At 40.8% G+C, this 21,196-nt stretch overlaps 1 protein-coding gene across 3 annotated transcripts in view; it reads right to left on the bottom strand.

Annotated features, from left to right (window-relative positions):
- lrp4 (low density lipoprotein receptor-related protein 4) overlaps positions 1 to 21,196 on the bottom strand; it is a 417,332-nt gene that overhangs the window by 185,195 nt on the left and 210,941 nt on the right. The gene's annotated exons all lie outside the window — the stretch shown is intronic.

Below are 21,196 nucleotides of genomic sequence, written 5' to 3'. Positions count from 1 at the left end.
ATGAAACTGTCACAGCCCAAACATCAGTTCTGGATCTCCTGATGACATACAAGACTCTTGATGAACTGCCTCGCATTGAAGATGTTTAAGTGCTTTTAAATAAACATGAGAGACATAGAGACCATCGACAAGGTAGAAAGCAATACTGGGTTGATCATTGAGGGACCTGTGAGAGGAATAGCAAGTAGCTGTACAGATGTTGAAGCAATGGGGAGGGTGCAGAATGTGGAACTTGTATCTTTATGCATGCATAAAAATATTGCTGTCTAATTATATGATTAGTTTTCAAAGTGGATAGCATTGATCCTCCCTGAAAAGAAAAGGTGATGCTCCCGTGACTTAAAGTAACATGAAGCTACTGAATGGGTGTATTTATGCTAAACTCAGAGGGATGAAATAATATTGATGCAAAATCTAAAACTATGATAGATTTTATTGATTATATTTACCATAAGCTCAAGTTTCTTGTCAGCTGACTGTACATAATGCTAAGTATGCCCGCTGGAAAAAGAGTCTCAGGGTTGTATGTGATGACATGTATGTACTCTGATAATACATTTTACTTTGAACTTTGAACAAATATACAACCAAATGAAAACAATGCTTCTCCGGACCACAGTACACCCACTAAACATATATCACACACAGCACGTAAAACAATATATTACCTTAAGTTAATAAAATACAATTCAAAAATTCATGTAGTGCAAAGCACAGATAAACAGTAAACAGCTTGCTGTCCAAGTGACAAGACCTCAATGGTGGCAGTCTCAGAGCTTAGGGAAGAAGCTGTTACCCAGTCTGGCAGCCCTAGTCTTGATGCTTTTGTACCTCCTTCCTTATGGTAGTGGGTCAAAGAGATTGTGGGATGGGTGGTAGGGATCCTCAACAATACTTTGGGCCCTTGACCTACAACGATTCTGGTAAAAGTCCCAAGAAGGTGTGGAGATGAAGACCCCAGTAATCCTCTTAGCGGTTTTTACTACCCTCTACAGGGTCGTGTGGTCCGATGCCTTGCAGTTTCCATACCACACAATAATGCACCCAGACAGGACACTCTCAATGGTGCTCTTGAGGAAATGTTGCTAGAATGGGGATGGGGAGACTTCCATACCTCAATCTCCTCAGAAGCTGTAGACACTGCTGAGCCTTAATTAATGAGGAGGTATTGTGGGCCCAAGTTACATCGCCCGTTATGTACTCACCAAAGAACTTTGTGCTCTTCAGAGCCATTGATGACCACTCTCCAACAATAAAAGTGGATATTAAATTTAGTTCATATTATTTTCATTCAGATTTGATTTCAAATCACCCAGCATACTGTAAAAATTGCACAGTAAAATTCACATGCCTTTTTCAACTAACTAGTGGGAACCCTGGAAAGCTAATACTCACACACACATTATTATGTGGCAGTGCACTAGAATAAAAAGATCAAAGAGAACACAGCACACCTTAGTTACAAATGTCTTAATTATATTAAATTACATCTCGAGTTAAATCTGTTTCTGTAGAAAGCTGTAGAAATTAATACAGCTGGAAGAACTGCTTCAGAAATTCTAAGAGCGATATTTTACATTGAGATCGAGAAGATATTTCTCTGAGAACTGTCTAAAGCCCCACCTGGTTCTGAGCCATCATAAAACACAAATTGTAATTGTAATAACAAATTGTAATAAAAAATTACAAAAATGTGCTACAGTTAATGATAATCAGGAATCATGGCTCTGTCTATAAATCTCCAACAGAGATGGTACTGGGAATTGCCTTGGTAGGAGAACAGGAATAGGTACAACACATTCTGACAAGTATTTAAACTGAAAACAGCATTTCTTCGACAGGATGAAAGACAGGAAGATAGAAGAAGGTGAAATCATCGTTTCTTTCTATGTCACCATGCTGTTTACTTGAAACAACCTAGACGTGGCAAGAGACAGCACGAAAGAACTACTAAAGGAAGCTGAATATATAGCACAGACACCGAAACCCAGCAGCACAGGTGAACTACTAAACCTTCGTCTGTCAACATATTTCAAGTTTGAAGCGCAGAGGAACACCACTGGAATCATCAATATTGCTAAGGCCGTTAAGACTAAAAAATGGCCCTTCCAGTCTTCAAACTCAAACTCTCAGTGTGATACGTAAGATGATATCTTTGTCATACTCAACTGAAGTGAAATAGAGGATACCTTTAACCAAATCAACAGCATTTCAGCGACATCAAGTTTACAATGGAAAGAGAAAGCAGGAACCAACCCGCATTCCTGGATGTACTTGTCATGAAAAGGAGAGAAGGTACAACAGAGAAATCCGTCTACTGGAAGGGTACACACACATGGACCAAGTATTGAATTACTACAGCAACCACCCAGTCCGCCACAAGCAAAACTGCATTCACACCTCATTTAAGACGTCACAAATACACTGCAGCACCACTGAACTTGGGCCAGGGAAGAGAAGCACTTATTCAAAGTACTCCAGAACAAAGGATTCCACAGAATTTCATTTGGAGATGCTTACTAAGGAGAGAAAGTTGTGCAGACCTTACTCAGTGCACATTGAAAGGCGTGACCTTGCCCTACATCAACAATATATCAGAAATGACAGCTCAACTGCTCGAACCTCAAGGCATCACAATCACACACAAACCAACAACAACTTTAAGGAAGTTCGTCTCAAGAACCAAACTACCATTAAAGACAACCAACAAAAGCAATATTCTGAACAGGATCACTGTGGAGGGAGCAAAAAGAACTACGGTACATCAGCCAGACAGGATGTAAATCTCAACTGATTTACAGGAACACAAACTGGCAGTATGGAGACACGATCCAATGTCACTGATCTCAGTACCGAAGACCAAGGAGGTCACCACTTTAACTGGGACGCCATAGAGATTCTGGCACAGGCAAACTCAAGCCAGGCACAAGAATTTTTAGAAGCGTGATTCTCTTCTGATAACTCCATAAAGAAACATATTGAAATTAGCATCATTTATGAACCTCTGAGAGCAAAAGAAATGCGAGCCAATGGAATTCAAAGATCAACTGAAGGGGCAGCCAATCAGTCCTTAAGAGACCATAAGACATAGGAGCAGAATAAGGCCATTTAGCCCATCAACTCTGCTCCGCCATATCATGGCTGATCCAATTTTTCTCTCAACCCCAATTTCCTGCCTTCTCCCCATACCCTGACCAAACAAGAATCACAACCGAGGCAAGCAAACAGAGGGTGCACCTATATAAATGCGAGCACCCCCACAGAGGAACACCAAGAGCTGCACACTGAGGATGTCAGCGCGACTGGTGATGAAATGCCTGCAAGCTAATTGCTAAGTTTGACAAACATAGCAACATCAAAAGAAAGCAACCAATTCTCATGTTCATGGAATCACACGACGATTTCAAATGTCTATATGTAAGTTGATAAGAACCAACTTTGCTTGTGAAGATACAGCTTTTCCAAAACTTCAAATAAAATTCAATCTTGTGCATGACCTGAATCAGATTGTGTCTATTAAGATTCTTCCCAAAATGCAACAGCACCGGACAGTAACATACTGTTCTCAAAGACCCAGAACACTTTCAGCTAATGCCTTTCTTCATGGGAGACCCAGTGTGAGACTTTAGTTGTCTCACTACAACAGCAGGCAGCTCCCTTCCACAAACACCATTACAAATCACCAAGGGTTTTATGAAAAACTGATTAGTTTTAAGAAATCCTACTGGATCTAATTTAATTTAACATTGATTCCACACCAAAGAGAAACATAATAGCACAATGACATGAGAATTTCAATGCTGTTTTCAACATCGAGGAGTAATGATTTATTCTTCAGAATATTCCACAATGAAAAATGTTATATGGATAGTGTTAAAATTTATGTAGCAAATGTTTTGTTCCAAATACATCTGGGAGCTTGTATTAGTTCGCTTGTACAACAAACAATAGTTGCAAGCACTTCAAATGTCAAATTTTAGTCAGAAACATTTGCTGTGATTTTTGTCTAACTTATTTCTTCGTGTTCGTGACTTTGAAATGTGAAAACCTGTCATATATCAACTGTTTTCAGTCTCTTTTCTCTTAATGTAACACTCTTGTTTCTTTTTTATTACTATCTTGTGAAGTAAAGTTCTCTCTTTAGACCTCGACCTGTTAACAATTAACTATTTCATTAATTTTGCTAATATTTCATTTTTGTTTTAGATTTTCCATGTCCAGTTTCCCACTCCCTATTTTCGTTTCACCCATCTCACTTTCTCTCAATCTGTTTCTCCCTGGCTGATGTTTCCAGTATTCTTGCATTAAAATATGGGAATGTTCATGGGATTGCTGTAAGTTGGCAATCACAGTTCATTTTCTGTGGAGGTCATAAATCAGAAAGCCTGATTTTATTTTTGTCATAAATGTTAGAACAGGAGCCCTTAATCTTCCTCTTCTTATATTTTCATCTGATAAGCTTCATTGTTTTGAAATTATGACTGATTATTCTGGCTCTTTCTGCATTCCAACTGTTCTTCAATCACTCCCTGTGGGACACACCCGGAAATCCTTGAGGATCTCCTGCCATTACCTCATTGTTCCTGAAGACTCCTGGTTTGATAATTCCTACTTAATGCTTCCCTACAGTGTGCGGAATCAGTACGATGCACTTGGTTGCTCAGTCCTGGCCCTCACAGGGATGTACCCGCCTTACACTGGCTGCACCAGCTCAGGAACCTGATGAGAATCAGGCCCTTCACCACTGCAGTACAGTACAGAGCTGGGATCCTGCGGTAAACCTCTGCCTTCTGCCTCTACCTCACGTTACTTCCACTGGCTCAGTGTGGAGAAGGCAGTGTTGCCACTCAGCATTGAGAAGTGGGGGCTCAGGATTTTCAGTACGGAGAATGTGGGCCTTTGCTGGGGACCTGCAGCACCAATTCCATGTGACCAATCAGATTCCACCGTCCTCCTTGTCATTTTCTGTGGGGCGTGGCAGAAACTGCTGTCAGCATTACACCCCCCCTACCCCTCTACCCCTCTTCTCTGCTTGTTTCCATAAAGCTAGTGGCCACCATTGACTCTGTTACCATAATGATGTCTCCAGCTTGGGGAGACCTATAGTACAGTGCAAAAGTCTTAGGTATATATATATAGCTAAGATGCCTAAGACTTTACCACAGTACTGTATTTGTCAATGTGGAACGGAGAGTGAGTTTATAAACTTGGTTGGAGCAAAGGATGTTGGGAATGGTGATGGTGGAACGCCGCGGGAGGGATGTGGGACCGCTGCAGAGAATGAGTGCCAGTGGCGGGGGCTGGGTAGGGTGGCACAGGTGCAGACACACTTAGCTCTGAGACACCGGGCGAGGTCATTTAATTCCAAACAATCGGTTTATTGATCATTACAGAATGTCTCTTCGGCGCTTCCCACTCCTCCCCATCTTCCACTTTTCCCAACCACAATTCCCATTTCCCTGCTCCTTTCCATTCTCAGTCCACAAGAGAGGACCATATCAGAATTAGGTTCGTCATCACTCGCATGTCCTGAAATCTGTTTTTGCGGCGGCAGTGAAATTTCAAGCCATGAAATTTTTACAATACTGTGCAAATGTCCAAGGCATCCTAGTATATATACGTGCCCAAGACTTTTACACAGCACTGTATGAAGCCAAACAAAGACAACGAGCAGCTTCCATCATATCCAAGGTGGAGATGAGGGAGACCATGGGATCCAAAGGTTTAGTCAAACTAGATCAGGATCTGCCATTCCCCATCAGTGCCCATTCCTCAGCTCAACTTGTTCCTCCCATCTCCGGCTCTGACAGGCAACTCCTCACACTGAACCACGGGGAAGAATATAACCAGGAAAGAACGGGTCCGTCAGGGACCCAAGAGGTAATCTGCACTTGGAGCCAGAGTCTACTCTGTATTCACTAAGGAGATTGGTAATTGCGAATTCAGGAAGAGACGAGTGAAACAGAACAAATAAAAGTGATGTGTTAGCTGGCTCAAAAGTAGATAAAAGCACAGGCCTGAAGCACTGTATCCCAACCTGCTAACAAGGTCTACAGGAACTTCAATAAGGCTCTTGACAAGATTTCATGTGGAAGACTTGTCTAAAAGGCTAAAACAGATGAAACCAGGGGCAAGCTAAAAAACTGGATCCTAAACTAATTTGGTAATAAGAGGCTGGAGTTATAATGCAGGGTTGATTCAGTAATTGCCTGTGACTTGTGGTATACCACAGAGATCAATACTGGAACCCCTACAATTTGCTGCATACATTAAATATTTGCATATAAGTGTAGGAGGTGTGATAAGTAAGTTTGAAGATATTAAAATCTGGTAGTGTTGTTGATAGTGGAGAGCGTAGTCTCAGGATGATATCAATGTGTTGCCAAGATAGACAAAGCATAGCAGATGGAAGTTTGAAGTGATGCATTTTGGGAAGGCTGATAAAGCAACAAATAGCAGGGCCTTGGCGAATATTGAGGAACAGTGATGTAAAGGGAAATTGGTAAGTGATAGCACAGGTAGATAAAATGGTTATGAGGCATCCAAAACATTCTGATTAATTATACCTAACTTATCATTTCACCGACAACAGGATGTCCAAGCAGAACATGACGTTGCCTAAAATAAAAGGAACTGGGTTTGTTTAAAAAAAAGTACTCAGTTACTTCAACCTTAATCTCTTCAGTTTGCTATTAGATTCACAGGCTTCTAGCATTTGTTTTTGTGAATTTGCATGCAAGAAACAGACCATGTGTAGAGAAAAATGGTTCAGAAAGACATCAAAATGATTGAACCAGTCCCTAAAAGCAAAAGCATGCCAGGATTAGCATTCTTCCTTCAGTTTCATGCCGAAATGGATGCTTTTCATGTGCTTGTCCAGATAGTGGATGATAATTTGATTGTATGGTATGTAATCACTGACAACATTGATCTTGTGCTTACCAACCCATGTGTGTGCACACACTTACCAGGTGTGAAGATGTCACTAATCAATATACCTCTTGGAGTGTGTTGAGACTATTCGCATCATGTAGCTGTTTTTTTTTAAACTCAAAAAAGACAAGATATGAAATACAGAACCCCATTCTTTATTATTGTCTAGCATAGGTCTTAAAACATTGGACACAAAATGTAGAAATCCACAGCAATGTACAGGCCCTTCAGCCCACAATGTTGTGCTGATCTTTTAGCTACTCTAAGATCATTCTAACCCTTCACTTCAACATAACCCTCCATTTTTCTGTCACTCATGTACCTATCTGAGAGCTTCCTATATGCCCCTCATGTCCTGGCCTCCATCACCATCGCTGGCAGCGCATTACACAAACCTACCTGTCTTGGTGCAAAAAAAAAACCTTACCTCCAACATCTCCCCATACTTTCCCCCAATCACCTTAAAATTATGCCTTCTGGTATTTGCCACTTCAGCCTTGACAAAGTCTATGGCTGTCCACTCAATCTATGCCTCTTATTTTCTCATATACCTCTATCAAGTTGCCTCTTGTTCTCCTTTGCTCCAAAGAGTTCACCCAATGGATCCTCATCAGATAGGCTCTCTAATCAAGACAGCATCCTGGTCAATCTCTTCTGCACTCTCTCTAAAGCTTCCTCATCCTTTCCATAATGATGTCACCAAAACTCAACATATGCATTTATACAACAGAAACAGGAGACTTGGATCTGCCCAATTTGCCTACCCGAGCAACTGGTCCATAGCAGATGCTATCTCATTGGCTCTTCACTCACTCCTGGAACAACTGGACAGCAAAGATGCATACATCAGGACTGCTCTTTATCGACTACAGCTCAGCATTCAATGGCCATCATCCCCTCAAAACTAATCAATAAGCTCCAAGAACTGGGCCTCAATATCTCCTTGTGCAATTGGATCCCAGGTTTCCTTACTTGTAGATCCCAGTCAGTTTAGATTAGCAACATCTCCTCCATGATCTCCATCAACACAGGAGCACCACAGGCCTATGCACTTAGCTCCCTGCTCCACTCACTTTGCATCTATGACCGTGTGGCTAAGCACGGATCCAATGCCATATTCAAGTTTGCTGATGACACCACTGTTGTGGGCCAAATCAAAGGTGGTGACAAATCAGCATACAGGAGGGAGACTGAAAATTTGGCTGGACGGTGTCATAGCAACCACCTCTCACTCAATGTTAACAAGAGGTCCATGAGACAGTCCACATTGGAGGATCGGAGGGGCAGAGGATGAGCAGCTTTAAATTCTTAAGTGTTACTATTTCAGAGGACCTGTTCCGGACCCAGCAGGCAAGTGCATTTGCAAAGAAAGCTCGGCAGCACTTCTACTTCCTTAGGAGTCTGCGGAGATTTGGCATGACACCTAAAACTTTGACAAACTTCTATAGATGTGTAGTGGAGAGGATATCGACTGGGTGCATCAGAGCCTGGTATGGAAACATCAGGCCTTGATGCAGTCAGTCTTTGAACGGAAAATTCTACAGAAGGTAGTGGATTCAACTCTGCATCACAGTAAAGCCCTCCCAGCCATTTGAGCACGCCTACATGAAATGCTGTCACAGGAAAGCAGCATCCATTATTAGACACTCCCGCCAGCCAGGTCATCCTCTCTTCTCACTGCTACCATCAGGCAGAAGGTACAAGAGACTCAGGACTTGCACGACCGGATTCAAGAACAGTTACCAACTCTCAACCATCAGGGCTCTTCAATAAAAGGGGACAACTACACTCACTTGACCCATAATTGAAATGTTACTGCAAACAATGAGATCACTTTAAGGATTCTTCTGCTTGGTACTGCGCAAGCACTGCCGGACGGCTGTTACAACGCGCAGTCGGTGTGAACGGCGTGAGAGTTAAATTGTAAAGTGAGCTGTTTTGACTAGATCCCCTAAATTGATTTAATTGAGTCTAACTTTAAAAATATTAATGTCAGAAATACTGCGCAGGTCTGGCCGCAGAAGATTCCACTCTCTTGTTGATCTTGGGTAGAGGGAGTACTGGTAGCAAATTTTATTGAATGAAGGGGTTTCCAGTATGTAAGGGCCAGGTGCTGTCGAGTTGAACTGACCCTGTGACGAATTTGGATATTTGATGGAGTGATGTTGTGAACTTCCTTGAAAATGGAGATTAACCGTAGTTTAGTACTTCAGTTTACAGGTGGTTCCCATTGAAGGTTAGCGAGCATATTGGTGACACTGGATTTCCTGCTGTAATCATTTAGCACAAAGCAAGGAGCACAGCCTTGGATTGTTTTGATGGACTTCTTATTGTTAGCTTGATGGGGATCCCATATGGCCGCACAATACTCAAGCTTTGGACGGATGATTGTCCTGTTTGCCATGACCTTGACGGATTTACTACCTGAGTGGAGGCTTCTTCGCAGGATTCTACCTCACGTTCGCGTTATTGATTGCGATTTCTTTCCTTTTGTATTTGCAGTATGTTTTCTTCAGCACTCTGATCTTTCGTTGATCCTGTTGTAGTTACTATTCTATAGATTTGCTGAGTCTGCCCACAGGATGAAAAATTTCAGGGCTTTTTACAGTGACATATGCACTTTGATAATAAAAATTACTTTGAACTTTGAAGCTCTTAAGATCCTCCCAGTTTTGTTAGCATTTATGCATTACAAGGGTTATCTCCCAGCTGGCATCAACTAACTAGTCCTATTAACAGGTCAATTTATTCTTGCTCCCTCATCTATTAACTAGCAATCTATTAAACAGATCCACACAAGTTACCCCAAGTGCACTATGTTTTAGCAAGTTGCATATTCTAATTATTTCTGGGTAGAAAGTTTTAGTTTCCTATTTAATTGCCTGCCCATTTATAAGAGCACAAGCAACAAACTTCACAGAGTAAACAGCAGGATCAGAAACTCAGCAACATTGTGAGCATCACCATGAACAAAATTGTGACAGTCTGTCAAGCGATGAAATGCTGAACTACATATGGCCACTTCAAGGACCATCATAGTTCAAGGCATTCAAGTGATTCATGCAGTGAGAAAACTTGGCAGATCTGTATTGTGCTCAGGCAGGGAAAAGACAACTGTGTATATTTTACAGCATTCAGAAAGAAAGAAATGTGAAAAGACAAAGTAATCTACACAGGGGAACTGAAAGAAACACAGTGTAGTAATTGGATGCAAAATGCTTCACAGACTTATTTGAAACTTATTCGAATAAACTACTACAGTTCAATCTTTAATCAGCAAGAAGTCTTATAAAAATGCTGCATGTATGGTCATGTTAAAACTGCATATTATGATTTCAAGATTGGAAGAGAAATAGTGCTGTATTTTATAGATCTGAGTTCTATAAAAAGCAGAACCCAGTGCAAACATCAGTGCCAGGAATGTGAACTGACATTTAGTTTTTCTGTATTGTAGCCTTTTTCAAGGGTGTGTGGAGAAAATTCATGGACAATGGTTATCCACCTCAATTTTTCCAAAGAAACCGTCTTCGAACCAAGAAATCCTGGTTGATTTTTGCAGCTGCCATTACTTTCTCACTAACCCACCAGCTAGCCTGCCATCACACTCCACAAGTTGTCAAAGTAGTCTGTGTGGAAACAGCTGGCCAATATTCTTTTATGAAGCCTCAGTGGAAATCTGGAACCATAAAACAAACTACGGGGGGAACTCAGTGTGGGCCAGGCAGCATCTGTGGAGGGAAATGGAGAATTGGTGTTTTGGATTGAGGGCTTTCATCTGGACCAGATGATTGTTTCTAGCATTTGCTCATTTTATCCAGATAAAGGGTCTCAAGCTGAAACGTCAACCTCCCTTCCCCCTCCAGTTTCCTCCAACAGCTTGTCTCTCGATCCAAAAAACTGGAACTTATCAATCTCCATAAAGTGGGAATTGCCAAAAATGTGCATAACTTATTCCTCTTTTGAAGGGTAGAGAGCCAAAACATCAGATTCTCTTCACAGAAAACTGATCTGCTGTGTGAACCTTCCATTTATTGGTTCTATTTCAGATGTAAAGAATTAGAGCAGTTTTTTCTTTTGTAGTATTGCACCAGTCTGTTTCACATTGTTACATGACAACTCAATTAAAAAGTTTAATGAAATCCATATCCTCAATGTTTTCAGCATAAATCCAACTAAAATCTTGTGTTACTAAGTGTACTTGGAATTGACAGCCTGTGAAAACTGTTGTGGTGTAGCTGTGAAACTAAATGTGATCTAATGGTTTCGCTCTGGGTGGACCTCCAAGGGACATTTCTACAATACTGGAATCTACAGATGTGACATAAACGTTGGTCACTGCAGCTGAATTCTGCACTCCAGCTGAAGATTCAAATCCTCCTGAAAGTCACCACCTACATTTTTATTGCTTTTCACAACAACTTTCCTTCCCAACTGGAGTTTCTCTATTAAATGTATGCACAGCAACCCTTACTGAAGGAAGAAGTGAACATAAGACACAAACATTTTTGTGACTTTGAAGGAAAAAGACTCCATATCCAATGACTTCTAAGCAGATATGACTATTCTTTTCTCATCAGGCACAGCCAAGAGCTACCAACTGTTTTTCAAATGGTGATAATGCATAATGGTTATGCAGACACAGTTCTCAAGAGCAAAAACAAATTTATCACGGCATTAAAATCAACAAGATTACAAAAGAATTAGCACATCACAGCAGAAAAAATGGCTCAAATTTTACTAGATGAGAACAGAATTAACATGCTATGCATATGTGAATTGGGGCATCATTCAAGTCTAAGCTTTGCATGGACCCTATACTTGCCACCTGTGCAATTAGGCATATGTTACAATCTAAAGCGTTTGACAAGTTTTAGGAACACAAACACAGCTTCTAACAAACTATAGTATCTTTAGCATTCAGCAAAATCATGGCATAGTCAAATATTACCTTGACTTCATGTCATCATTTACTTCTCGCCTTGCAGATCATCTTCAGTAGATGAACACTTGGTATTTTGATGAATCAACCCAGTTTGGATACAATTTCCTCCTGAAACCTCTCCATAAGATTGTATTACAGAATACAAGCTGTTAATTTACAAAAGCCTTTTCAGAGACAGGTGACTCACCATCTGAGTATTGCCTGATGCCAAAAAGCTATGAAAACTTTGTAAAGATACACCTAACTTGGTAAAATTTGGAAGATCGCATTGGGATCCAAAACTGGATGGATATTGACATTTGCTATGTCTATAAACTAGCTACCTAAACATAGGTTTTAGGGGTATCCTTTGATGCAGAGCCTTGTTGCTCCAATAACTAAATCTTGTTGTACACACATTATCATTGTACAACAGATGGAATAAGTTCAATTCATTGCAATGAGCCTGAAGGGAAGGTTCTCCTAAGTATCTCGTTTTCACACAAAGAATGAGAACCTTAGCAAATATAGATGAAAATTTTGTGCATTAAATGAAAGAGCCACAAAGCTGGAAATTCATTAAGGTTCATCAAAAACAATAATATTTTCCCATTCCATTCCTCTAGGTGGATGTTAAAGAACATTATTTGAATTTTAAGATGGATTTCAGGATAGAAAACAGGACTATAAGAAATAGGTGCAAAATTAGTCCATTTGGCCCATCAAAACTTCTCCCAATTCTATCATGGCCGATTTATTATCTCTCTCAGCCCCACTCTACTGCATTCTCCCAGTAACCTTTGACACTCTTGCTAATCAAGAACCCAGAACACCATAGCACAATACAGGCCCTTCAGTCCACGATGTTGTGCTGACATTTTAACGTGTTCTAAGATCAATGTAACCCTTCCCTCCTACATAGCTCTCCATTTTTAATTGTCCCAGTTGGTACAGCTGAGTTGTGGACTCGTCAGACAAACTTGTACAAAATTTCATTATATTCTTATTAATATGCAAAATTAGAAAAAAGGCAAATTCAGAGAATTAACTCAGCTGAAAGCATTTTATGCCTGTTTATAATGCTGCTGTCTTGTAACTCTTACTGTAAACCAGCTGCTGATCATTCACAACCATTAGCCATCCATTAGAGAGTGGAAAGATACAGTCAGTGGGTAGATAGTTAATACAGGAACAACTAATATAAACTAGAAGCAGACTTCAAATGGTTTCCATCCATATTGTTACTGCAAGAAGTGAACCATTTTGAAATCTCAAGGTACAGCTGTATAAACAAAAGTCTGCTCTCTATGAGAAATAGCAGCTATAATGTTACACAGCAGGCAACCACTTAACATAAGTGGTCTGGAAACTTATCACTTTATTTATACAGATAATGATTGGGCCCTCAATATGTTCATGTATTTATATATAAACACACTTTACACTTTATTCGTTTTACATCGTTCTCTGCAACTTCCTCCATCTTCAATGGGATCCCACCACCAAACTCTTTAGCTCCAGCCCCCTCCCCACTCTCCGTAGGGATTGCTTCCTACATGATTCCCTCCCCGCTGACCTCCCCCCTCACTTCGATTCAGTTGCCACGATGAGGCCACTCCCAGGGTGGAGCAACAACTCAAATTCTGTTCAGGTTGCCCCCAGCTCGATGGCATAAACATCAATTTCACCTTCAGGGAATTTTTTTCCTCCTGCTTCCCTCTTCTTCTATTTCCCACTCTGGCCTCTTACCTCTTCTCCTCATCTGCCTATCATATCCCTCAATACCCCACTTTCTTTCCTATCTCCCATGGTCCACCCTCCTCGATCAGATTCCTTCTTCTCCAGCCCTTCATTCCCCCTCCCCCATCCACCTGGCTCCATCTATCATCTTCTGAGCTTGTCCTCCTAACCCTCCCCTCCCTGATACACAGACTGTTTATTCATTTTCATAGATGCTGACTGACCTGGTGAATTCTTCCAGCACTTTGTGTGTGTTACTGTTATTCGTCACTCCCCCCTCCAACCAGGAAGGCCTCAATGTTCTCCACTTCTTTCTGGACAACAGACCTAACTATTTCCCCTACAGCACTACCCTCCCCCATTTGGTGTAACTAGTTCTCATTCTCAACAATTGCTCTTTCAGTTCCTCCCACTTTCTCCAAATTCAAGGTGCAGCTAGCAACCCCTGCCTTTTCTTCAGGTATCTGGAACTGTCTATGTTCTAAGCCTACCCTGGCAACGCCCCCCAATTCTTTCTATGCTGCACTGACTACGGGATTGGTGCTGTCATTGATTCCTCCTCCTGTTCTCCCTTTTGCCTCTCCTCATTCTGGTTCCTATCATCTCTTCTCTTCTCCTCACTTGTCTTCTCTGGTGCCCCTCCTCCTTCTATGGTCCAATAACCTCTCATATCAGAATCGTTTTTTCTCCAGCCTTTACTTCCTCCATCTATCACCATGTAGCTTCTTACTTCAGCTCCACTCTCCTACTCACCCACCTTCCCCCTCACCTGCCACGTTATGCTCCTTCCTTTATCCACATCCTTATTCTAGCTTCTGCCCCTTCCTTTCCAGTCCTGATGAAGGGTTTTGGCTGAAAACATCAAATGTATTTAGATACTTTTTGCAATAATGAGACAGAACAACATTGACCTGGCCTTGAGATATTATGAAATTGCCAAGAAATAACCTGGATCAAATGAAGATCAGAGATAAATGTACATGTTACTTGGATTTCAATCCAAATCCTCATGAGAAACACTGATCACATCATGTTAAGTAGACCAATGTACTACAGAGAGGTGGGAAAAGTACCAGGTGATTGAGAACTGCCATGGATAATCTAAATAGTAAATGACTATCTCACCCAACTCAAAAAATTAAGTTATTAAATAAACTTATTTAAAACCCCTTAAATGTGATAAATTAAAAGCATGATACAAAAGAAATTCCCCGCAGCTTTTCCAACCAGGTCAGTGATGAGACAGAAGTTTGATTTTAAAGTGTACCCAATGCCTTGACTCAACACAACTTAATTTGGACGTACCGAGTCCATGGCAAAGTGAAGCTTGGGCTGGGCGGCACCTAGCTCCAGAAAATCCTGCACTTCCCTCTCTAATGTGCGGGAATCTAAAACGCAGCAAACCATGCAATGCACTTCTTTATGTCCACTGAAGAGGACTACTTGGGCCTGGAAACGGACTTTCGACCAAGGTAAATACTTATAGCTTGAGCCTCAAGATCAACATTTTATTAAAGGACTTATCTTGTCCTTTAGCTCTTTAGCCCTCTTAAACAAATTGGATACCACAGATTATGTGCAGATCAAACAAAGCCGTTAAAAACATTGTAAATGTACTCATCCTTCTATCAGACTGAAACTTTATTTGCCCATGGAGACTTCCGAGATTTTCAGTCATTATGTTTTTTTTAAACTTGCAGTCTGGATACCTGGGAGTTAACAGCAATGCCCGATTAACTTATTGATTTTCACCGAAATCCATTAGGTTAGGGCAATGGTCTCATAAATTTAATTCTTATATCCAAGGAGGCAAAAAAAACCAAAAATTATAGTTTCTGCCAGTAAACCACAATGCAAGGCTCCTTTGCCAATCTGTTAAGTACACAAAACAAAAGCACCTTCAAATTAATAATTATCCCAGCCCTGTTGTTCTTTGAAGGTTTCACAGATAATTGGAGAGGATTCAAAATTCTTATAGAGGAAAAAATATCAGGTAGGAAAAAGGGAATGCAAAGAAAATTGACAATTCAAAAATTATAAAACTTTTCTTGCTGGTCATATCACTGATTTTGAAAAATATGTTTGCTTAGATACAAATAATTTTAGTTCCTTTTAAAGAGACAACATTACAAAAATACATTATTTTTTGTTCTTATTATTTGCATTTAAATCATAAAAACTCACAATCCTGCTTTCAAGCTCTCAAGTTAAGAATGGTGAAGACTTATGGTTCAAAAGTTATGATCCAAAAATAAGTTTAAAAATACAAATATTTTGACAGCAGTTTGGAAGGATCCTGCACTACAGTAAACGAGTACAAGGTGCTGAATATCAGATGCCAACTCAACCAGCCTCCTGATCCACTGCTGAACTCCAGAGGAAGAACACAATTTTTCTGTGCTGAGAAACCAAATGTATTTTGGACCTAGTTCTTCTTTATGAGAGCCCCAATGGCATAGATAGGATGTCCGCATTGATTTGAATAGGGTAACCAGCCCAGATTTTTGAAGGTCCAGGGGTGGATTCAAATTTCTGCTATCTAGTTGAGGCAGGAAACTTTGAGCACCATTATATGTTGGCGTGCCACAAGGTCTAATGGAGATCGTTGGGGAGGAGAAAGGCAAAGCTGCAATGGGAAAAGAGCCCAAATTGGTTCAAGCACGATAATGCCCAATGATATTGCTGCTGTGATGTAACCTTTCACATGCTGTCCGGTACCATCAACACAGTAAAATGAGCCAACTGGCCAGAAGACTGCCTTGAAATTTTGCCTACGTGTTAAATCCAGTCGGGTCTGGAGAATCAAATTAATCTTAGACCTCCTCCAACAGTGGAAATGCCCAATTTTTTGGAATTCTGAATTAACAGCATTTCAGTCATCTTTGTTAGAAGGAAGTCCCACCTCTCCACCCCCACCCCATCCAGAGAGCTGATTTTAAAGGGAATCCTCTCTACCAAATAGCCTACAGCACAAAAAGCCAGAGGAAGTAGTGGATCCAAGGCTGGCTATTATATGGCCTGTGTGAAAAAGGTTTTCTTTGTAAAAGCTTTTGATGATATTCACACTAATCAAAGAGTTACAATTGCTGAGAATTCTGGCTTGAATTGTTTGAACAGAATTGTTTAAAATAAGTGGGGTATTTCCCCAGATGGGCAATATCTATCAGCTCTTCACAGCATGTGGGAGAGTGGACGGGGGCTTACCTGGGATTCCTCGTGACCACAGTAGAGGAGCATTGCTGGGGACACAATTGTGTGCAGTGGAATGAGCAAGAGGCCACGGATTGAAATGGATTAGTACCATCAATAAGTGGAAAGTTAAGTGGGAAAAACTCAACAGAAGTAATGTGGCAGTTTGTAGAACTAATGGGGGAGGAAACATTTAATGCCAGCTTCAAATAAATTGTAATTAAACGTAATCTTACTTTCTCCTAATAAGAGTGATTTGCAAAATTGTGGCTTTTGGTGTTTAAAATTGTCTCCCTTGAAGGATATGAGCTAAGTAATGGGAAGAATCTTTTTGATGGGAGGCCAGGCTGACAAGCTGAATTCTGAGATACTTTTGCTGACATGGAATGTTTGAAGGTCTCCGGCATTCACAGCTTTAACAGTTGGTTAACAATTGAGAGCATGATATCCAAGCTCTTCTGAGTGGCTAGGCTTACCACTTCAATAATAACCGTATAGTTATATTTCAGATCTAGGAATATTTATAATCTAGACTGACAGGTAAAAACTCACATTCATTTGGGAAAAACTCCCCTCAAAGTGCCTGCCCACCAAGATTTGGAATACTCCTCGTTTGATCTCACCCACAGTGTTATAACATTTCCATCTGGCCCACTGTAATGATTGTAAAATGTCATGTCAAAAATATTGGTACACAGAATTATCCACTCACGCCCCATGCTCCAGCTAAGTCTGCAATGTATAAGCATGCGGACCAAGTGACCAGTGCAGGGGAGCAGCGAGAACAGGTGACTCACTGTAAACTATTTATCCACCTGTACTGAGATGGCAAACACCCTCAAAAACCCCTTTAGAAAGTCTGCCCCCAACCTAAGGAGCATCTAAAAGGAACCAACGTTTAAGTTTATTTTCTGGCAAAAACTACTTCTTAATTGCATTGCTTATTGTAAGAAAGTATCGTGAAGATGCCTTTGATATTTATTTGCCTCCAAGTATAAAGAAACACCAAATCCATGAGAACAACTTTGGTGTGGGGGGGGACTCTAGGGGAAATGTAATCATCCTTAAGTTGCTGGTTCGACTTCTTCTCAAAGGAGTGGGCGTTCTTTTTTGGGGGTAGTGCAATAGCATAGTGATCATTAATGCAACACTTTACAGCAGGGTTCAATGCACGCAGGTGTTTGTACATTCTCCCAGTGACTGTGCGGGTTTCCTCCAGGTGCTCCAGTCTCCTTTCACATTAGGGTTAGTGAGTTGTGGGCATACTATATTGGTGCAAGGGGCATGGTGATACTTGCAGGCTGCCCCCAGCGCAATCCTCGCTGATTTGATTTGATGTAAATGATGCCTTTCACTGTAAGTATCAATGTACACATGACAAATAAATATTATCCTTTTCTTTTGTTCAAGAGAAGGCAAATTTATCCAACTTTTCCAAATGGAAGCATACTTTATTTTGGACTCCAGACTTTAAAAGAATGCCTGAACATGTATTTCTGCATATTGTGGCGAAGATCAAACAGCAAAAACTCCTCATCATGTTCCTAATGGTGCAATCACCGCTGGAGGTAGGATGTACATGGGAATTGAGTGAGAAGAGAATCAGATTCAGTAGCAATGCCTCCAACAGTTGAAAGGCAAGCTAACGGTAAGAATGCATTCAATATTGGCCACTTGGAGAAGGTAGCTACAGTCGCTGAGATCCATCTTTCAGTGAGGAATTAATAGGCACTTTGACATTGCAGAAAACCCACAGCAGTGCTACTGGTTTCTCGCGTAGCAACTGCAAACTAAATGTAGAACTGACAGACAGGCAAACCTGGTTTTCTGAGTCATTCTTGGTGAACTCAGCTACACTAGTCTGCAACACCAATGAGGTACAAGATCATTTGACTCTTTTAAGACTGAGAGATAAAGAAAAGGCTAAGTGAAAAAAAACATAGAAATCACTTGCGTGCATTCTTTTGCACAGCATTCAGTTATGGTTTGAAATCATCTACGAAAAGAAAACAGGACAAATCTAATTCAGACAGTTATCACCCCTCCCATGTACTCTCAGCCTTTAGGATATCTCTGGCATTTGGCTGCATGGCACAGACATACCAAAACACAACTACAGTAGTGCATGTTATACACCATCCAAATAAGGAAAAGCAGATTGTTCTAGATGCTGAAATTTCTTTACTCAATTGCCCCACAAGAGTACCTTCAAATCCCATGACTGCTGGGGTTCAAGAATGCACCTCAGCACCCTCTTCCCAAGGTCAGCTGGGGATGGGCATTAAATGCTGGCTCTGACAAAAATTCGTACATACATTTTATTTAAATTGGTGAATCACTATACAAGGTTAGTGAGTCTCAAGTCACTGTAGATCAATATTGAGTGCATTTTGCCTGACCAGTGTTGGATCTCATGTAGATCATGTAAATTCTGTCTGTATGGCCCTTCTAATCTGCAAAGCGGCAACCAGCCAAAGAGAATAGCTGCACAATGCTCATGAATTTCATAAAATTATTTCAAACCACAATTTCAAAGAACTCCTTTAGCATATCATCATAAATACAGCACAAAAACAGGCCCGTCAAATCATCTAGCTGAGCATCAACGTATATCATTTATATAAATCCTACATTAGAAGAAGAAAAAAAGGGAAGGTTGTATAAGGGTATGAGCAGGGCTACCACTGTGCCCTTGAAATCCAATCAAAAGAACAGATCCCTGCTTATCTCCTCATCAAATTCTCAGTGACTTAGCCAATTGGATTCAGAATTGGTCTGCTCAGAGAAGTAGCGGTCAGCAGGACTTATTCTGGCTGAAGGCCCATGACACAAGAGATCCGCCCTGGGACCACTGCTATTTGTGGCATAAATGACCTGAATAAAAAATGTTAGTAAATGAACGTGTGATACAAAGATTGGTGGTGTAGAAGTTTGCCAGGTGACACAGCAGGATATAGACTGGTTGCAGATACAGGCAGAAAAATGGCAGGTGAAGTTTAATCCGCCCAAGTTTGAGGTGTTGCACTCTGAAAGATCAAATGGAAAGGGACAGTACATAGCTGAGGCGAAGAGAGACATGATGGAGGCTTATAAGATTATGAGAAGCAGAGATAGGTAGACAGCCGGTATCTCACCCCAGGGTTGAGCTATCTAATACTGAGGATATGCAGTTAAGGTGAGAGGGAGTAAATTCAAAAGGAGATGTGTTGGGTTGAGCACTGGGTGCCTGTAATGCACTGCCAGGGCTGGTAATGGAGGTAAATATGATAAAGGTGCTTTAAAGGCACATGAATCTACAGGAAGGATATGGATATTGTGTAGGCAGAAAGGATTAGTTTAGCTGGGTATTTATTCAGCACAATATCATGGGCTGAAGGTCATGTTCCTATGCGGTAGAGTTTTATCCCAGATTCCTTGCCTGATAAAATTATTCAGCAATTCCCTAACTCACCTCTTCTGCCGAACTCCTCTCATCCGACACCCTAATAAATTACAACATAGTGTCTCAACCCACAGAAATCCTGCAAGGTCCCCAGCATAACGTTCACCTGAGTACCATAACAGATGTAGCTCCGAGCAGACCTCGCAGAAAGAGTCCGTGTCACGGTAAAAGACAAATAATGGGAAAGTGACAACTTTTCATGAATGAGTGTTGACTATTTCCAGCCAAAGCAACTGGCCCTTCACCAGTCACAGAAGGACCTCTCAAACCTCCACTTCTGTCTCAGAAACAAGTCACATATCACACCTCCTGCCCAGGCCAGAGTAAGGTAAGTAACAGATAGAAGTGCTGCTGTGCTGAACCTCATTTGCTGAAGTGAGACCCGAGAAATTGTGATCCTACTGTAAACCAGCTAGGTTGTTTCTGAAAGCGCAATGGCTTCCAAATATTTTGGCTCAAACTTATATGGTTCCTAATTTTTAAAAAAACACAAATGAAACTATTTTATGACTGCATCAAAAGTAAAATCAGGCTACAATTTTTAAAAAAAAGTTTTTAAAAAACTGACATATTGTCGCTTCTTCAAATTATTACACAATTCTTGATGTAACTTGTCGCCTAGATGTCTTCATTGGAGCTGGCATGAGGATAGGTAAATGGAAGTGGTTAGAGAAGCATTCATTTTATCTGCAGCTTGTCACAAGATATCCTCTGAGACTTGTAAATCAGGGTAAGATTGCCTTCATAAAAAGAAGAAAATCTAAAAATATCTCTGAGATATATGCTTCTTCCAACAACTTTCACAAAATACTTCTCAATGCTCACGGTAAAGATCTATAGGGACTTTCTTTTGCACCTTCTTGAAAGATGAAGTGAACTACAACCATAAAAAGACAAAGTAATCTTGAGAAATGCAAGTAACCAGTAGACGGTTTTATGCGAACGTGGCATAGATTAAGTAACCTCCCTAT

The sequence above is a fragment of the Hemitrygon akajei genome, chromosome 6, assembly GCF_048418815.1.
Source record: "Hemitrygon akajei chromosome 6, sHemAka1.3, whole genome shotgun sequence".
Lineage (NCBI taxonomy): Eukaryota > Metazoa > Chordata > Chondrichthyes > Myliobatiformes > Dasyatidae > Hemitrygon > Hemitrygon akajei.
This window is presented reverse-complemented; position numbering and strand designations above follow the sequence as displayed.